Genomic DNA, 19,222 nt, shown 5'->3' on the forward strand with positions numbered 1-19,222 from the left:
CAGGAATCTACAAGGATGACCTCAGCTAAAATTCCTAGCAATGGTAGAGAGGGTGCCTGAATTGGCCTTCTCCTATAATCAGACTGGTGACTAACCTAATTGTTATCACAGAACCTTCATCCAGTAACTAATGGGAGCAGATGCAGAGATTCACAGCCAAGCATTTGGCTGAGCTCCAGAAGTCTAGTTGAAGAACGGGAGGAGGGATCATATAAGCAGGGGTTTGGGGGTTTGGGTTGGGGGTGTGGTGGTGTCAAAATCATGATGGAGGAAACCACAGAGACAGCTGATCCGATCGGTTGGAGCTCATGGACTCTAGATCAACAGCTAGGGACCAGCATGGAACTGACCTAGGCCCTCTGCATGTGGGTGACAGTTATATAGCTAGGTCTGGGTGTGGGACCCCCAGCAATAGGACCAGGATCTGTCCCTGGCCCATGAGCTGGTTTTTGGAACCTATTCCCTATGATGGGATGCAGGGGGGAGTAGCTTTGGTCCTGTCTCAGTTTGATATGCCATGCTTTGTTGACTTCCATGGGAGGACTTACCCTTTCTGAGGAGTGGATTGGAGTGGTGTAGAAAGGAGGGGGAGGGAGGGAACAGCAGGAGAGGAGGGAGGGGAAACTGTGGTGGGTGTGTATAATAAATAAAAAGTAATAATAAAAAAAGAAAAAGAAACAAAAAGTAAAAGTTCTAAAATGAAATTTAATTAAACAAACAACCAAAACCAAAACAAAACAAAACACCTCTTACAGTTTTTCCACCCTGGCCTTTGCCTTATAGCTAGCTGTTCATGTTGACACCCACTGTAGTGACAAAGTGCTTGTATTTTTCTGTAACTTATGTACTTGAGACACTGTTTCACACTGACTGGAAGCTCAGCAGCTTGGATCTCCTTGCTGGCTAGCAGGCTTCAGTGATTTGCCTGTCTTGAGCCTACTGGGCTGGGTGAGGGTTATCTTAGTGTAAGTTTTTGCCCACAACTAACAGCAGCTCAGGTAGCTCTGGTTTTAGGCATCCCTTTCTGGACCCTCCTCTTTGGTATCATTTCCTCAGTCCCCCAGGGGTACTACACATGCTCTGTGTTCCTCCTGAGCTCTCACTTGAGGTCATTTTTACTTGTCCAATAGCTCTCTTTTGCTTCATGCTCCATCCCTCTCTTCATTTCCTAGTGTAAGAATCCTCTCCTAGCCTTATTGGTTATGGTTTTAGTTTTCTCCAGCTACCGGTCAGGGCCTGTGTGCCTGTTGTCCCCATTTGGAAGACTCCCATTTGTACAAAATCTAGCTAGCTGGAGGCTACCTTGACAGACAGGCTCTTTCTACTTCTTAATCTGCCAAAGGAGACATATCACTCACCTGTGAGTTAAAGCCAGGCTGGCTGTGGAGACCACTGTCTTCAGCACCCTGGAGACATTGTGCTCAGCAGCTCAAGCCAGCCCAGGTAGAGTAGCAATCATCAAGGTCAGTGTGTCCCTACAGGAGAACTCACCCTGAAAACATACACAAAAGTAGCTGGCAAGATAAAAGGTAGAGCTTTGAAGCTATTCAGAAAATAAAGAGAATATTGATATGATAATATAAAAGGTAGATTATTGAATCTACTTTCAAAAGGAACTACTTGTTTTTAAATAGGATAGGTAATGAATTTTTTATGTCTGAATTTGTCAAATGTTAATGGACTGGACATTGCTAATGTATATAATGGAGTTTTTTTGTCTGAATCTGTCAAATGTGAATGGACTAGACATTGTTAAAATTCTTGACTGTATATATTGTATATAATTATTGTATATACCTTTTCTTATATTTGTTATAAATTGTTAAACAAATAAAGGGGAAATGTGGTTGATATATTGTACACCCCAATAAACATGTCTTGGAGTCAGAGAACAGAACAGCCACTATATTATACATAGGTTTAGGCAATGGTAGCACATGCCTTTAATCCTGGTATTCCAAAGGCAGTGATCCGCCTGGATCTCTGTGAGTTCAAAGTCACACTGAAACAGCCAGGCAAGGTGACACATGCCTTTAATCCCAGGAAGTGATGGCAGGAACAGAAAGGTATATAAGGTGTGAGGACCAGGAACTAGTCTTTTTAAGCTTTTAGCTTTTAGCAGCAGTTCAGCTAAGATCAATTTGGATGAGGATTCTGATGCTTTCAGTCTGAGGAAACAGGATTGGCTGAGAAGTTGGCAAGTTAAGGTTAGCTGTGGCTTATTCTGTTTTTCCGATCTTTCAGTGTTCACCCCAATACCTGGCTCTGGATTTTTTTTATTAATGAGACTTTTTAAGGTTTGTGTTACAAATAGCATTTGCTTATTGTTGTCTGTCTAAACACCCATCTTATCTCTTTGGTGAGAGAGGTAGGAGGATTGTTAAAGGGATCATGCCAGTCTGCACCACAATCTGAATTCTTGGCAACCCTGACTTATTAATTGAGACCAGGGTTGATAATAATCACTAATAACTTCATTAGTAATCACTAATTCCTTCTAAACATGCATAATTAGTTGACACATTTTCTCATCTGTCTTCATGGCTTCCGAGTCCTATGTTGTTGCTGCCAACAACATAGGACTGACCTCATAATTTTCTACAAGTCTTCTCCTTTTTACAAATCATGATTTTAATATCTCATTTTTTTCTCCAGAATATGTCTATATTTTCTAGTTGAATAACTACAGTTCCCTGGCATGTCTCACATTTACCCATGGAAGTCAACCACCATTTTGAAAAAAAATAAAGTTCTCTTTCTCTCTCTCTCTTTTTCTCTCTATATCTCTCTATTTCTCTGTTTTTTTTTGTGTGCATGCGTGTGTGTGTGTGTGTGTGTGTGTGTGTGTGTGTGTGTGTGTGTCTGAGAGAGAGAGAGAGAGAGAGAGAGAGAGAGAGAGAGAAAGAGAGAGAGAGAGAGAGAGAGAGTTAGAGAGAGAGAGCTATTCCATGTGTCCACACTCCCCTCCCAGGTCTCCCCTATGCCCTAGATTCTCACTCTTTGTTCCCTGCTGATGGCACTACAAAAAGATACTATCAGTAATTAGAGAGTTCTTTGTGGGCTTAGCTCCTTGGTCAATGTGCTTGGTTGGTGACTTGATCAGATGCCAGGTTCCCTCCGTATTGATAAACACTGAGGAAACAGACTGAAGGTCATTTTGAGATTGAGGAATATCTCAATACAAAACTAATTAGATCGATTAGATGATAAGGGTTAGATGTCAAGGTGACCAGAATGAATGCTTTGGTGTGTATGGGCTAGTCCGACAGATTTCTACCTTCTCTCCATACATAGAATGTTGGATATCTAAAGATATGTCTGTTTAAAACACAGCCACTCAAATGTTGGCTGTCTACATCCTGTCCTGATTCACTGTGTTTTGTTGTTGTTGTTGTTGTTTGTTTGTTTGTGGGGTTTTTTGTTGTTTTGTTTTTTTTTTTTTTTGAGACAAAGTTTCTCTGTGTAGCTTTGGAGCCTGTCCTAGAAGTCACTCTGTCTACCAGGCTGGCCTTGAACTCACAGAGATCCACCTCTCTCTGCCTTCCTAGTGCTGGGCTTAAAGGTGTGTGCCACTGCAGCTCTACTGATTCACTGTGTTTGAGTACTTTCCTGTAGATGGTCTGAGCACTGATATAAAACTGTTCCTGGATTTGAAGTGGAATTTGCCCTTTAAATCTCTGCCCATGGTCCTGGAGCTTCACATAACCACTAACAAAGTCATGTAGGCTTACAGCCCAGTTTAGAGGAGTGCTTTCCCCTGTCAAGATCTGGATTAAACAGTGTGTCTTCATGCCTCAAGATTCGATTTTTCCTTCCAATCTGCTTATTGGATTGACATCAATAATAAATGACATCACAGACCTTGTAAGCAGCTGTGAAAAGCAACTTCTTTGAGCCAGCCTCCTGAAAGCAGTCTCCTGCCTGGTGTATGGGTCCACATTGTACAACTAATAGAACCTGCTGGATAGACCACGGAGAGACAGCTCCCCTCAGCGAATCCAAGCCAACAGCTCCCACTGACTGAATCACACTCAGTGATGTGTCAGGAAACACACATGCCGATTTGAGGCTATAGAGCCATTCCAGCCCAGAAAGCCCAGAGTAAGCCAAGAGGGCCCATGATACAGAAGCCCCCCCCCCCCCATCAGAAGAGGGCAAAATGCAGAGACTGTGAGGCCTTTGGCCACACCTCTAGGAGCAAGAGATGCCTCCTCAAATGCAGCCATGGGCTCCTAATGTCACAGCCTGTGGAAGCCAGGAAGGAGAAAGAGAACCAGGATCATTACAGGCCCAAGAGTCTCTAGACATCAGGGCCCATAAGCCAAGCTGAGAGAGACAAGCAATCAAGCCAAATCACTGGGCACAGGTGTGATGAGCAGCAGAGGAAGGCTCTTTTCTAGAAATGTCCCATGGATAGTCCAAGGAGGGACCAACACATCAACTTGGCTCACCCAAAGATGCCAGTGTTCATTCCTGAGAACACAAAGAGGTCAGTGCCAGACTGAATTCAGACTACTGTACTATGTGCTGAACATTCTCTTGGGAGACAGAAGTGTCCTGGAAACCCTCGTTTGCCGGCTCTGACATCTTACCTTCCAGACAGCGGGAAGATCAGAACATGGCTGACAGGGATGTTGCTAAGCCAGTGTTCAGGCAAGATGGCAGAAAGGTAGCCTCAGAAGAGCCATTGCATCCAAAGCTATCCAGTAGCAATACTGCATTACCGTCCTCAAAGGGAATGGAACTGGTCAAATGTTCCACATGGAGTCCAAAGACCAGGAACTCAGTGGGAAAATACAACCCAGCCAGCATCTTGTGCTTCCCAAGGTCAGACAGATCCCCAATGTCAGCTTCTGGGCCCCAGGCAAGAAACCCCCCCAGGGCCCCACACAGCCTAGACAGAATCTCCTAAAGAAACCAAGGGTCACTTACTTGAAAACACCAGGGGAGAGCAATGTAAGGACTGTTTCCAAGGCTTCCTCCCCAGGTAGTCAGTCCCTGCTGATTGCAAACAGACTTGGAAGAAAAGCAGCAGCAGCTGAAAGGACCAAGAATGTTGCAAGCCCGGGTGCCCAGCACTGACCAACCATAGATGCATAGCAGAGCTGCTGGTCTCAGCTTTGTGGTCTCACCTAGACCTTGTATTGAGTCCCAGGAGCCCCATGTTGCAGGTCAGCCCCTGAAGATGATCTTTACCAAACTGCATGGTGATTGGTAGACTTCCTGGTTCCTGCCAGTGGCCCAGGGACTTCACATTGAGAAGCAAACACCTCCTTCTGAGAGCCCTGCCTCTCTGGAGAAAGGGGAGGGAGCATGCTCCCAGGTCCCATGGGCTGTCCTGTATGAGGACCATTGAGTCTCCTTCACTTCAGAGGACAGTGAAGGAGAGTGAGCCACCACCTGGAAAGACTATGCCACCTTCCTGCTCAGACTGCCCAGGTACTTCTAGATTACTACATGATGGACTCTTCGGTACTGAAAAGAATCCTAGTGGATCTGTATGTTCCTCTCCAGAATGAACTAGGGAGATGATTGCAACCTGTCAAGTTCACTTCCAATTGTTGGCAACACTGAAAACTTCTCCCATTGCTGGACTCATATCTCCATGCAAGTAGCCTCCCCTCTGCATGGACTCTGGCCTCTGGATTCTGAAGTGTGCCACTGAGAAGTACTCAGAAGACATGTCACCTGTCCTCTCCCTTGTCATTATCAGTGACCTCTAGTAGATCCTTTCAGTAACCTCAATATTCATAACTATCTTCTAGTTGTCATATTGTATAATATTATCAACTTTCAGCAATAAAATTGTCCTGGGGGGAAAATGCTAGATCTGCATTCATAAGGTAGATCATATCAGACTTCATAGATCATGATGTTTCTTATTTTACTTGCTCATATTTTATTAAAAGATCCATTCATCTTTTGTCATGTAACTGTTGTTTGTTGGTTTTTTTGACACTTTTCTGATTTATAATACAGCATTTTTACACAGTAATGTTCAAAGTGAAAACTGAACACACAATTACATTAAAATAACTATTCAGAGTTCCTTGGGATATGCTGTGGTAAAAGTCTCCAAATAATAATGGTTGGCTTTTTCTGTGTCATGAAATATTCATTACTTGTTCTTTAAGCATGGACCTTGACCTGTCTGAAGCAGGAGTCACAAATGGAATATTAACATTTGCCTGGCAATGACAGTGAGTAAAGGGTTTTATTGTGGTCTGTCTCTTAAAGCATGTGCCCAGAACAGGGATGATGACTTCTGCTCTTAATTCATTAGCTTTAGTAATTTATATGCCTGAGCCTAATCAAGGAGGCAGCAAAAATATAAAGTCAATGTATACCTGGAAAGGAAAGATATGTAGTTATACTCCAAACTGTTCTAATCAGTAACATGATTACAGTTTAATCATCAAATATTAAATTTATTCGGCCTTCTACCCCAAATTGCAATCACCTAACTTATTGGAGTAAAGTACAAAAGATCCCTTTCACAGTGCTAGTGGGATGGCTGAGCAGGCAAAGGCACCCACTGCCAAGCTTCTTGATCTGAGTATAATATCTGGGATCTATATAGTAGGAGAAAATGGACATCCACAGATTGAACTCTGATTTTCAGACATTCAGTTGGTGGTGAGGGAATGTCCACAAACACATTCATACTACAACATATATAAATTTATTTAATTTAAACAGTAGAACTTCAATAGAAAAATCACATTAAGAATCTATGATGCCCAAGGAATGAAAATATATATGTATATGTATATAAGTATATATACATATATATGTATGTATATATAACATAATATTACATACATATATATTCATAATTAGTACACAATGCATGGCTACTACTTCAATCTGGATCTTCTGATCTGAAAACTTATGAAACCAAAAATACATTAACTATTTTTTTACAGTCAGGAGTGTGGAAAGGGCAGGATGACCCAATTCTACTGTTGGTAAAGAAGTAGATTTGTTTGTACAGCTTACCTGAACTTTATACTTAGGAGATGCAGGAACATTCAAATATTAATAATGGTGGAGAATTTTATTCCAGAATTCAATTTTGATGATTTTCATTGATCTATTATCTGCCCTTTGATCTGTTATTCTGAGGCTGAGAGCCTCAGATTTTACTTATTGGATGGTCTTTGTATTCTGCTGGCTCATCAATGTATCTGAGGAAGGTTTTGCATACTTGACTGGTAGAGAGTCTGGGACTTTTTTCAGACTCATCTTTGTAGGGGTTAGAAATCCTAACCATCAACAAAGCTGCAGATCCACATGCTCTTGAGTCTTGGGGAAAATCTTGTTTGTTAGTGTTGTTATTATAAATGCTGTCATTGTTCTTACTTATTTGAAAAGCATTTCATATTTGTAGAACTAATATCCCATCAAACCAACATTCCTATAATTTTTGGCATGACATTTTCTTAGAGTTTAACTATATTGAAACCCTTAGGGTCTGGAATGGATTGAAATCCTTTATACCTTGACATATTTGTGGACTCCAGATTATTATCCATGTTCTTGTCAACATAATCATCCTTTCTGTTGACAAGCTGAAAACAATTATTTTGAGAAGTAATGTAGTCCATGAGTCACATGAGATGGTATTTCCTTTACCAGATTTCATTTTCTTTAAGATTTTAAAGGTTTTCCAACTAACATATTAATGGTTGTAAGAATCACAGCTGAAGATAAAATATCTTTTGTGTTCTCCTGCCACTTCTAAAATATATTAGTAGTAATTAGGCAAAATACTACTTTTTAGTAATTTATTAATTAGTAGTGATTAGGAAAAATACTGTTTTCAAGCACACTTTTTGAGGTGTTCTGGGTATCAATTTAAGGAGCTATACATCTGGCTCCACAGTTATTCACATCCCCATTTTCCTGAGTTCTCAAACTTCAGGGTTAATAGAACATTTGCGGAGATGAGGCAACATGAGAAATAAGATTTCAGCATCTCTCTGCCCTCTTCTCTTGTATTTGAAAATATATGACATTTCCCCCTAAACTGTTTCATATAGTGTCTTCATTTCCTTTAGTGTTACTGTAATAAAATATCCTGAATAAATCAACTTAAAATAGGTTATAGTCCATCATGGAGCTTAGGAGATCTGACTGTATTAAACCCACAGTCAGGATTAGATACTAATGATTTAATACTACTGCTACTGCCCAGCTGTTTTCTTCACTTACACAACCAGGTCCCACCCACAGCCAACCTGATTATTCCAGCCTCAGTTGAGACAGTGCTCCAGATACGTGACCAAAAGTCCATATTTCAAGTGGTTATAACTTCTGTTAAGTTGACAGTAAACATCAATTAGAGTATTTACATTTTGCTTTGAAATATGACTGTAATCATTTTTATTCTCCAATTATTCCTAATTTTATATCTAGGATATTAAAAGCTATTATTGAATAGATAAAAATTTCAGAAAAAAATATATAGCAAATATATTTCTATGAATACATTTTAAAATGCAGCTAACACATCAGCCATTATTGTGAATTTTAAAACAGAAAACTGTACTGTGGATATTACAGAAAAATGTGGTTGCTTATGGCATAATATCATATAAAACTTGTCATACTTCAAAGACTTTATTTGCAAACCAAAGTTTAAAAGATTTTTTTTGTACATTATGACATTTCATGATAGAGAACACTTTTTAAAATATCTGTAAATTAAAATGCTTACAAAATATTTTAACTCAGATGAGAAACTTTTGTGGCACCCCAGATAACTTAGAAAATGTTTACAGTAGAATTGAGAGTTTGAGTTTCTTCTATGTGCAGAGTATAATCTTTGAGACAGTTTTCAGTTCTTTTCTTCAGAACAAAGACTCTTAGCACAGCCATGAAGAATTCCATTTTTATTAATTTTACTGGGTTGAGGTTTTAACAGGCATTTGGAAAGCTGAATTTGGGGCTAGTGTGTTTGTCAAAGATATTTGTAGAATCATTTCACCACAGATTACCATCTGTAAGAGCTTCTTACCATCTCCTTGTATGAGTTTCTAGAACTCAGAAACTCAATCTTCTTTCTCATTTTCAAGCTTTGATCACACACAGCATTTCAAATATCCTTCATTGCCATACATTGGAGACTTTCTCAGTCACTGATCTATTACTGTGAACAGAAACCATGACAATGGCCATGCTCATGAAATAAAGTATTCAATTTGGGGCTTGATCACAGTTTCTGAGGTTTAGTCCATGATCATCATGGTATGGAGTATGGCAGCATGCAAGAAGACACGGGCACTGGAGCTGAGAGGTACAGCTTGATTCTTAGACAGAGGAAGAGAGACAGAGAGAGAGAGACAGACAGAGAGACAGAGAGACAGAGACAGAGATACAGACAGAGACAGAGAGAAGCAAGCAGTCTGATGGAGCCTAGCTTGGGTTTTTAAATCCTCAATACCCACCTGCATGTATACACTATCCTCAGCAAAGCCACACCTACTCCAACTCCAACAAGGCCATATCTCCTAATCCTTCTCAAGCAGGGACACTCCCTAATGACTAAGCACTCAACACTTGAGTCCATGGAGAACCATTCTCATTCAAATCACCACAGAGACAGTTCAGTTCCTGAATGTTTCCAAAGTGTGAACAAGTTTAGTTTTCTTCCTCAAATATTAGAGGAAAATGGGGAAGCACAATTTCAGATCTTAGTAGCCTTCCTTCTGACCCTGTATACCGTCACTGGAAAATTTTCAAAAGGTGATCAGATAGCAGAAATGGAAACAAAACAAAAATGTGGTCATAGAGCTCAGTACATGTTCTTAACGTATCTTCTCTATAATTCGTGTCCTATGTTTGGAGTTTACAAGGGACAATCATAGTGTTGGTTCATGAGTCTTAAGCTGCACATAAAATTAGAATCTTCCTTTTCGGTTGTCTAATTCATTCAATGATTGTGCTTGCATCCGTTGACTGACAACTCAGCTTCTGTTTCATGGACAACATAAGAAATAGGCTTAAATATTTTCACATGCTATTGAGGACTTTTAAAATCTCCAGGAAGGTTGACAGAATTTTATTCACACAAATTTTGGTCTTCTTTCAATGAAATCAATGGAAAACAATGAAACAGTCCATCTTTACTAAATGTGTTTTTTCCTATAAACACTGGAGTATAAAATAAAATACATAAAAGTAAGTTTTATACATAGTCCATCTAGGGTTGAATATATATAGTGTGGCATTTAGATAAGGAACTTTAGTAATCTAGGTTTTATTTTGACATTTCTGTGGCTAAATTTGATAAAGTAAATTATCTCTACATTTCCATAACTGTTGTATTTTTTCATTATTTTGCATGAATCACTTTGTTCATGTTAAGATACATAAACAATAAAGAACATACATGCAAAGTATTTAGAAAAATGATGGCCTCCTCACAATGCATAAACACTTCTTAATGTTCTGAGTTTCTGAGTAACTATTTTTAGGAAAAGTTTCCATGCAGTTGATCTAAGTTGATCTAAGCCTAAAGAAGAAAGGCTATTGCTTTACTGATATATGCCAAATATTGTAAGAAGTAGAAGCTCTTTTGAGAGGCAGAAGAGGAGGTCACATCACTTCTGAGATAGAAATTGCAACAAGATCAGCTATAAACCTTGGAATGCTGGAAGCTGCCCACAGCTCTCCCTGGATGATTTTGGGCTTTTAGCTCTAAAACTATAAGAGACTGCATTTCAATTTCTTGTTAAACATTGAAGTCAGTGGTAATGCAGTATGGAATTATGGGAGCACTAATGGAGATGTGCAAATGTCCCTTATTCTCAGATCCTGTTCAAGAAGTTGGGCATAATTATCAAGAACACTTGTTTTGGGAGAAGAAAATTAAGATCCATTTACAAATTAATGGAATATGTTGTTGCAGCCCTATAGTCATAGTCATACTAATGTAGAAATATTTCATCTATATGTGGAAAAATAATAAACTCCTTTTTATTACTCTATTTGATAACATAGCATTTAAAACTTATGCATCTGATATAAATAATTTAAATGTATTTTCAAATACACCCATTTAAAATTATCATTGCTGGAAACATGAAGTTAACATTTGTGATACTAAAAAATATTTTTCATGAACATTGTTTAATTTCCTCAGTAATGAGGATAATGAGGGACTCTAGAATCTAGGAATTATTAAAGCAGTAGTGCTGGTTTCAATTTTAGATAACATAAAATAAGTAAAAACTAAAATGTGTTGAAAAATAGATATTATTTGAGATATAAACCTTTTTAGGGATTGACATAAAGGAAAGGTATTACATTCCCAGCCCTGAAACTAAACATTTTTGTTTCACAATTTCCCAAGAACCATTGAAATCTTGCACCAGGGCCTTTGGGTGCAGTAAGTCATTCAGCACTAGATAACCTCAATAAAGGGCTGTGGTTTCATAGAAGCTATGATCAGAACCTTTTGTCTTCAGTAAATTATCCAATTGATGTTAACAAATCAGGTGTATAACAATAAATACTCTAATATGAATAATTTTTAAAAGTTCATCTAAAATTATCAAACTTTCTTCAGCATTAACCTTATCATGATCTTCTAGCCATATCATCTGCTCATAGATTTGTGCAACATGCTTCACAGGTAAATGTTTAATATACATTCTTCTCATAATTTTGAAGAAATCTGGAAAAAAATCTATGAGTGCCACATAACTTATTCTAAAATTATCTTTCATGGATGATTGTTAATGAAATTTAAAGATAAAATCCTTAGGAGTCAGAAAAATTACTGAAGGAAAAGATTTTTTCCAATTTAATTCTGATTAAAAATGTATCCTGTCTTGACTCTCTCTCTCTCATATATATATAATCCAACCATGTTTCTACAGTCTGAGAGCCAGACATTTCCCACACTAAATGAGAAGTATTGTCTCCAAAAAGAAACACCTTCCTCTACTTTTGCTATTTTTTTGCAATTCTGTTTTGGAGAAATTATACTTTATGTTTTATAGTACAGATTATTTTTTTCATTTTTTTCTTTTTGCATAGCTTAATTTTGTGCATTTTTAAGCATTTTATTTCTTGTTCATTTTTCTTTCATCCAAGGGCACAATTTATCCAGTATCTGCCTTAATGACATTGTTAACTGTTAGTGACTATTGACAAGATAAATACAGTAAGCCCCTCCCCCACAAGTTGGAAATGGTATTTAAAACACGTAATTTTTTTTTCAGTTCTTAACAGAAACTTATGTAAAGAAAAACCTCTCATCAGATACATAATATGATAGTGGTTATTTAAAAATGAGGGCAAATATTTTATTTTTCTTCTTCCCTTGCTATTTTACAAATAGATTTGCTTCCCTAGAAAATACATGAGTTAGTAATGAATAAATTTAAATCTGATAAATATTAGATACAACTATATTGAATAGATTATAACCAGATTACTATCTTCTCTTTATTAAATTACTTCTACTTTGAAGGTTTAAAAAAGATGCTTAAAGTATAACTTCCCTGTTACTTAGCTCTAACACTCTTGGGTAGAAATCTACCAAAACCCAATCAGAATGACACCAAGATGCTTGCAAACAATGTCTGATGTAGTAATATTCTGCTCAGATAGGTGTGAAATCATTCCAGATATCTATCAGAAGATGAATGGGTAAAGAAAATGTGGTTTAAATCTACAGTGGAATTCTGTTTGGTCATTGAGAAGAAGGGAAGTATATAATTTAAGGAAAATGAATAAAACACGATATAGTAATGGTGAGGGAAATAGGATCTTTCAGCAAAAGACAAATATTGCATCTGTTTTCTCATATAAAACCTCTAATCTTAAAAAATAAGAAAATAGAGAGTGTTTTGTGGAATGATAAGTTAGACCACTAGGACTAGGGAAAGATTAGAAAAAATATACATGATACACATGCTTGTAGCTGGAAGCTTTCCTGTGTCCTGCCCAGTCCACTAGCCACTCAGACCCAAATAAACACACAGAGGCTTATATTAATTGCTAACTGTATGGCTATGGCCTATGGCTCAAGCTTCTTGCTAGCTAGCTCTCATAGCTAAACTCATCTCATTTCTATTAATCTATATGTTGCTACATGTTCCGTGGCTTTACCTGTATGCTATTATGTGCTGCTCCCTGGACAGCAGGATGGTGTCTCCTCTGCCTCTGCCTTTCTTCTTCCTGTCTGTCTCTCAATTTCCCTCCTAGATATAACCTGACTTGACACAGTCCAAACAGCTTTATCTATAAATCACTCAGAGCAACACATATTCACAGCATACAGAAAGACATCCCACAGCACATGCCTGAAGATACCTTCAGTAAAAACACCATGTATATAACAAATGTGTAATATATATGTATACATATAATTACATGTATATATTCTCCTTAAAGATGTCAAATTTTTCTATTTTATTTATATATTACTTATAGCACTGTGTCTCTTGTTAACTTGCTTGTATATAGCTCAAGTTGATTTTACTTTTTTTCATGACATTTGTCATATTAAGATGGCCCAGACTTAAATTTTAGGTATCCTGCCTCTTGTTCAAAGTGAATTTTAAGGGAAAAATCATATTTTGTTTTTACAATCTGGGCCAAGAAAATATATGTTGTTACCAGACAGAGCCTCCCTTCTTAAAAAAAAAAAATCGGGAAACATAGCCACAGACACAATAGACAAATTAATGACCAAGGATAAATATATCCATATTCATTTATAAAAATGACAGATGGATAGATGATAAATATTTAATAGATGATAGATGGATGGATAGATAGAAATATAGATAGATAGATAGATAGATAGATAGATAGATAGATAGATGATAGATAGGTAGAAAGAAAGAAAGATAGATAGATAGATAGATAGATGACAGACAGACAGGTAGATAGACAGGTAGATAGTTAATAGTAACAGGTAAACTGAAAGCTATATATAAGATAGATAAATGATAAATGGTAGATATATAGATAGATAGGTAAATGATAGATGATTGATAGGTAGAAGAGTAATATCGATCCAAATGTCTCAGTAATGATTAAGTTTTTGTGGCTTTTAATAATTTGTTTTTTTTTTCCATTTGCAGTAGCAGGATGGCTGATAGGCAGGTAGATAAGATGATGTGTCTGGGTGTCCTGCATTATGTGCAGCATTTTAAGCATATTGGTTATGATTTAGTTAATTTAAAATTGAATAATTTGAAATGCAATATTTATTGGCAATTCACTGAAATTTACGTTAGTAATCACAAGGATGGGAACAGTCCTCATGTGTTTTATTTTCTCCATTATGTTATGCAATGTGACTTATGAAGAATTAAATGTTTATGAAAATATTAGCTACTCATGGCAAATGAATGTGTGTTTGCTAGGTAATATATGAGCTATAACTCATTACTGTTCTGCAGAATTTTATTATAGTTTAAACATTTATATGCTACAAACAACAATATGAAACAAAAGAGAAGCTGGTAAGGATTACTAGAAGAAATCGTAGATGTTCAATAAAGCCAGTACAGATAAGCCACGAATTAAAGATTTATCCTGAAGAAGTTTAAAATCTCAGAAACTCATTGCATATTTGTCAGTCAAGGGACTTACCAGCCTTGTAAGAAAAGCAGGCAATGGATCCAGTGCAGTCTGTACATTTATCAAAAGCACTGTACTTAAGGAGCATGGTAAAATATTGATAAGGTTGAGTTAATTTGCCTGAGGGGAACAGGCCAGCCAGTAGGTCTTCTCACAGGAGCTGAAATGTCAACAGTAAAGACAGCAGCATCATTAAACAGCAATTCTTCCTGGAAACTTGGCAAAAGAGGCCCATATATTTCTGAACACTCCAAAAGTAATAATGGATAAATTGAGGACGTGAATTGGATGGTTTTATCACAATAAGGTACGACAAATATTTTAAAAGTTAATATTTTAGAATATACAATACTTTTAAAGTATTACAGTTTAAAAAATACACCTAGGGAGTATAAACTACTTCCAGCTGTATAACATCTTTAATTTAACATTAGGACATGTCCTGATATTTATTGTATTTTCTATTGCTCTTCATTCATTAAGCAATGCCCTCAAACAGGGATTACTTTCAGGACATGAAATTTCATCTTTTTCTTCTAAGAAAATGTTTAGACCTGAAACAGTGGAGATTAAATATTGCATATAAGAAGATAGTTTGAAGTTCATAGTCAAGATTATCTAGAGAGATAAAAGGTATGCATCATTAGAACATAAATATGTATATAGTTTATTAATGGGCAGCAAATGTACATACAAATACATTCCAATAATGTATATGTGATATACAAATACAGGTCAATAATCTTGCATAATATCCATTAGTACAGATACATTCTAAGGAAATTCTTACATTTATATTTATAACGTGTACATTTTATTTATTGTCTAATTCTAGAAATATCACCATGCATTTCCTATTTAAACTTAATTACTGTGTTATAAAGAATCATACTTTTTCCAAATCCCCTAGATTAAGAGGCCATGTATGTGCACAACTGGAATCTATTTTGTTAACTAAACCTAGTTAATATAACTTCAGCTAGAAACAGTAAGATAAAGATCAATTGGCAATTTAAAAAACACATTTATGGGCAACAATATGTACTATGCTTAACTAGAAAGCAATTCCAACAAGTATAGAATTTAATATTAAAATTTCTTTAGTATCTTTACAAGAGGAAAAGAATCTTGAACCTCTTCCCTTTGTGGTAAGTCATATAGTAGCTGCAGTGAAAATTATTCTCAATTACCTAACTTGTCATAGTTATTAATTGTTCTGAGAATCTCTCTTGGACTTCCCATATGCTTATGTGATATTTAAGTTTTGCATAAATGTTCAACTGAATTTATTTCTTAATCTGCAAACAATTCTTCAATGAGTAACACTGTTACTTTAAAGAAATATATCTCACCCAGTATTCATTATGTTTAGGTCCTTACTGGCAATATGTTTACTTTTTAAAAAAATATATCATTTTTCCAGGAACATTTAATAAATTTTGCCTGTATATATTTAAGGATCATATGACCTTGTTCCAACTGAAGGTGCAAATATATGAAAAATTATATATTTTATATTCTTTCTAAATATATTGTAAAAGAATTCATGCTTTCATCACTAAACACTATGCGAGATTTAGGCATATCATAGATTCTCATTTTTTGTTACTTTAAAAACATTTTATTTACGGGCTGGAGAGATGGCTCAAAGGTTAAGAGCACCGACTGCCCTTCCAGAGGTCCTGAGTTCAATTCCCAGCACTCACAAACATCTATAATGAGATCTGGCACCCTCTTCTGTATACATAATAAATAAATAAATGTTTTTTAAAAAAGAAAGAAAAACTATTTAAAATATTTTTATTTAACATTTATATATTCCTCTACTATGTTTGGATCGAGTCCATCCTCATTCCCTCCCATTGAATTTCTTTCCTACTTGATCACTTTTCCCTTCCAACTTCTTATTCTGTCTTTTTTTTTTTTTTTTTTTTTTTTTTTTTTTTTTTTTTTTTTTAAGTTTAATATCCACGGAGTCCTCGTAGTGTTACCTGTATGTGCATGGGTGTGTGGCCTTCTACTACAGCGTATATAGCTTCTTCATTCTCTAATCCAAAACAAAACACAACAAAAACAAAACACAACGAAACCTAAACTACCTGCTCTCAAAAGCCATAGTTGCCGATATCTTCACCTAGGAGTGTTACTTCGTGAATCCCTCACCCCTGCTGGGACTGAGATTGGCTTGGGCTTGTGCAAGTTGTGTGCATGGAGACTCAGACACTGTGTCTGTATGTTGCAACTGTTCTGCCATGTATGTCAAATAGCTCTTTCACTACACCAATTATCTCCACACCTCTGATATTCATTTTACCTTCTTTCCTAGAGGTGAATCCCTGAGTCTTGAAGTCTTATGTAGAACAATAAGAAAGGAAAAGGAGAGAAAGAGGTTACTCATATAAAAGGAAAAAGTATAAATTTTCTTATTTACAGATGGTCAGATTTTATATATAAAATTAATACACAAAAATCAGATATTGCTTATCATATTGCAGAATTATCTATGTATAATTATTGTTAAATATTAACAAGTAATATTGGGCAATATTATTAACAGCAAATATTAATCAATATATAATCAAATATATGTGCGTGTGTATGTGTGTGTGTTTCTGTGTGTTTGAGTGTGTGTATGTGTGTGTACTGCCAAGTTTTAGTTTGACATATATGTGTTTAAGGCTGACCCCTTACAATTGGATAAACTTTCAAGGGTCTCATCCTTTCATCCCTAGGGAAGTTATGTCCTCTCCTTCTTAGCAGTCACTGATTGCCTGTAATTTTCCATCTAGGATGTGGTCCCTGTGAGATAACCTGTTGTCTTTTTAACAGATGTTGTCATTATGAAGCTATTGTTCAGGCAACCACAGTGTTGCAATGTGGTAGGTGCAGCTTGCCTGTCATAAAGATGATTCTGTCTCTCAGAAGAACTCCTGTCCACTGGCTCTTAGATCCCTCTTCCCCTCTTTCCCAATGTTTACTGAGCACTCAGTTTAGGGATTTTCTTGTGTATATATCTATTGGAGTTGGAAAGCTCATAGTTTATTGTTCTGTGCCTGTTGATCAGTTTTGGACTGTAACTTTTTTCTATCTTCTGCAGAAAAAAAAAAAAAAAAAGCTCTTTTGAGCCGGGCGGTGGTGGCGCACGCCTTTAATCCCAGCACTCGGGAGGCAGAGGCAGGCGGATCTCTGTGAGTTCAAGGCCAGCCTGGTCTACCAAGTGAGTTCCAGGAAAGGCGCAAAGCTACACAAAGAAACCCTGTCTCGAAAAACCAAAAAAAAAAAAAAAAAAAAAAAAAAAAAAAAGCTCTTTCCATGAGGGGTGAGAGCTATACTTATCTGTGGGAATAAGGATAAAGTTTTTAGTATGGGCTTGAAAATATACTGATCTAGGAAATGCTGTAATAGTAGGTCCTCCTTTATGGTTCATGACTTTATTGACAGTTCATAGTACCAGATATTAATTGCTTCCTATTGAGCAGACACCTATGAAAAATTATGTTATAATCAGTATTTTTCTTTGCTTACATAGTTAATAAATTTCTACAGCAGAATTCATAATTTTTATAATCTTCCATGGAAAAATTTTAATGTATGTTTAATCAAATTTTATTTTGATACTATGGTTGTATGATTTCTTTAGCACTTTCTGTTCAGCAAAGCCAAGATATTTGAATTTATACTTTTATTTTCAAATGTGATCATCTAGTTATATCATCAAGTAGTTATTTGAAGAACCACTCACATTTTACCCATCTCCATATAACTGTATCAAGGACAATCCTTTTTTTACTTTTCTTTTTTATATGTATCTGTATATTATTTATAAGTGCTTGCTTTAATTTCAAAATATTTAAAGGTAAACAAACTTAATTTCTTTATATTTAAGTAATATATTTTTCTCATATTAAACTTCTTAAAACCTGTGTTATAAATGAAAATATCTTGTAAATTGAAAGATACTCCAGATGTGTTTAAAAATAATACGATTAGGGAAATTCTTCAAAAACTACAAATAGAATTTGTACGATGTAGCTGTCATTTCTTGTGTATATATCCAAAAGAAAAGAAATAATTATGTACAAAAGACACCTGAGTCACATTTTTGCAGCACTTAACACTAACTAAATTGTGGAATCAAACAATGTGTTCATCAAAGAATGCCTGGATAAAAACTTGGTGAATATACATATAAATATTGCAATAAGATAGTGAAAATTTGCCGGGTGGTGGTGGTGGTGGTGGTGCACGCCTTTAATCCCAGCACTTGGGAAGCAGAGCCAGGCAGATCTCTGTGAGTTCGAGGCCAGCCTGGGCTACAGAGTGAGTTTCAGGAAAGGCACAAAGCTACACAGAGAAACCCTGTCTCAAATAAATAAATAAATAAATAAATAAATAAATAAATAAATATAGTGAAAATTCATATTTCCCAGCATTGTACATGCTACTGAAAGACATTGTGTAAAAAAGAAATAAATCTCTTAAAGTCACACAGCTTCTGTTCTTGTATTTGGAAATTAAAACGTTAATGTCAGCAGAGAACAGACTAGCAATCTTTACACCATGTGAAGGACACAAAGGAGGGGAAGTAGAGAGGATTCTTAATGGGTACAGAGTCCCT

General features: G+C 36.3%; 1 protein-coding gene and 1 long non-coding RNA gene across 3 annotated transcripts in view; one reads left to right on the forward strand and one right to left on the reverse strand.

Annotated features, from left to right (window-relative positions):
• The window catches only part of Ncam2 (neural cell adhesion molecule 2), a 423,714-nt gene that overhangs the window by 111,404 nt on the left and 293,088 nt on the right, over nucleotides 1-19,222 (forward strand). The window lies entirely within an intron of this gene.
• LOC143268017 (uncharacterized) overlaps nucleotides 14,145-19,222 on the reverse strand; it is a 59,236-nt gene continuing 54,158 nt past the window's right edge. The window contains exons 4-5 of the long non-coding RNA XR_013043605.1: nucleotides 16,919-16,954; nucleotides 14,145-14,764 (exon numbers count right to left, since the gene is read on the reverse strand). This is a non-coding gene — a long non-coding RNA (uncharacterized LOC143268017). The remainder of the gene's footprint in view (nucleotides 14,765-16,918; nucleotides 16,955-19,222) is intronic.

This window comes from Peromyscus maniculatus, chromosome 12 (assembly GCF_049852395.1).
Source record: "Peromyscus maniculatus bairdii isolate BWxNUB_F1_BW_parent chromosome 12, HU_Pman_BW_mat_3.1, whole genome shotgun sequence".
Classification (NCBI taxonomy): Eukaryota; Metazoa; Chordata; class Mammalia; order Rodentia; family Cricetidae; genus Peromyscus; species Peromyscus maniculatus.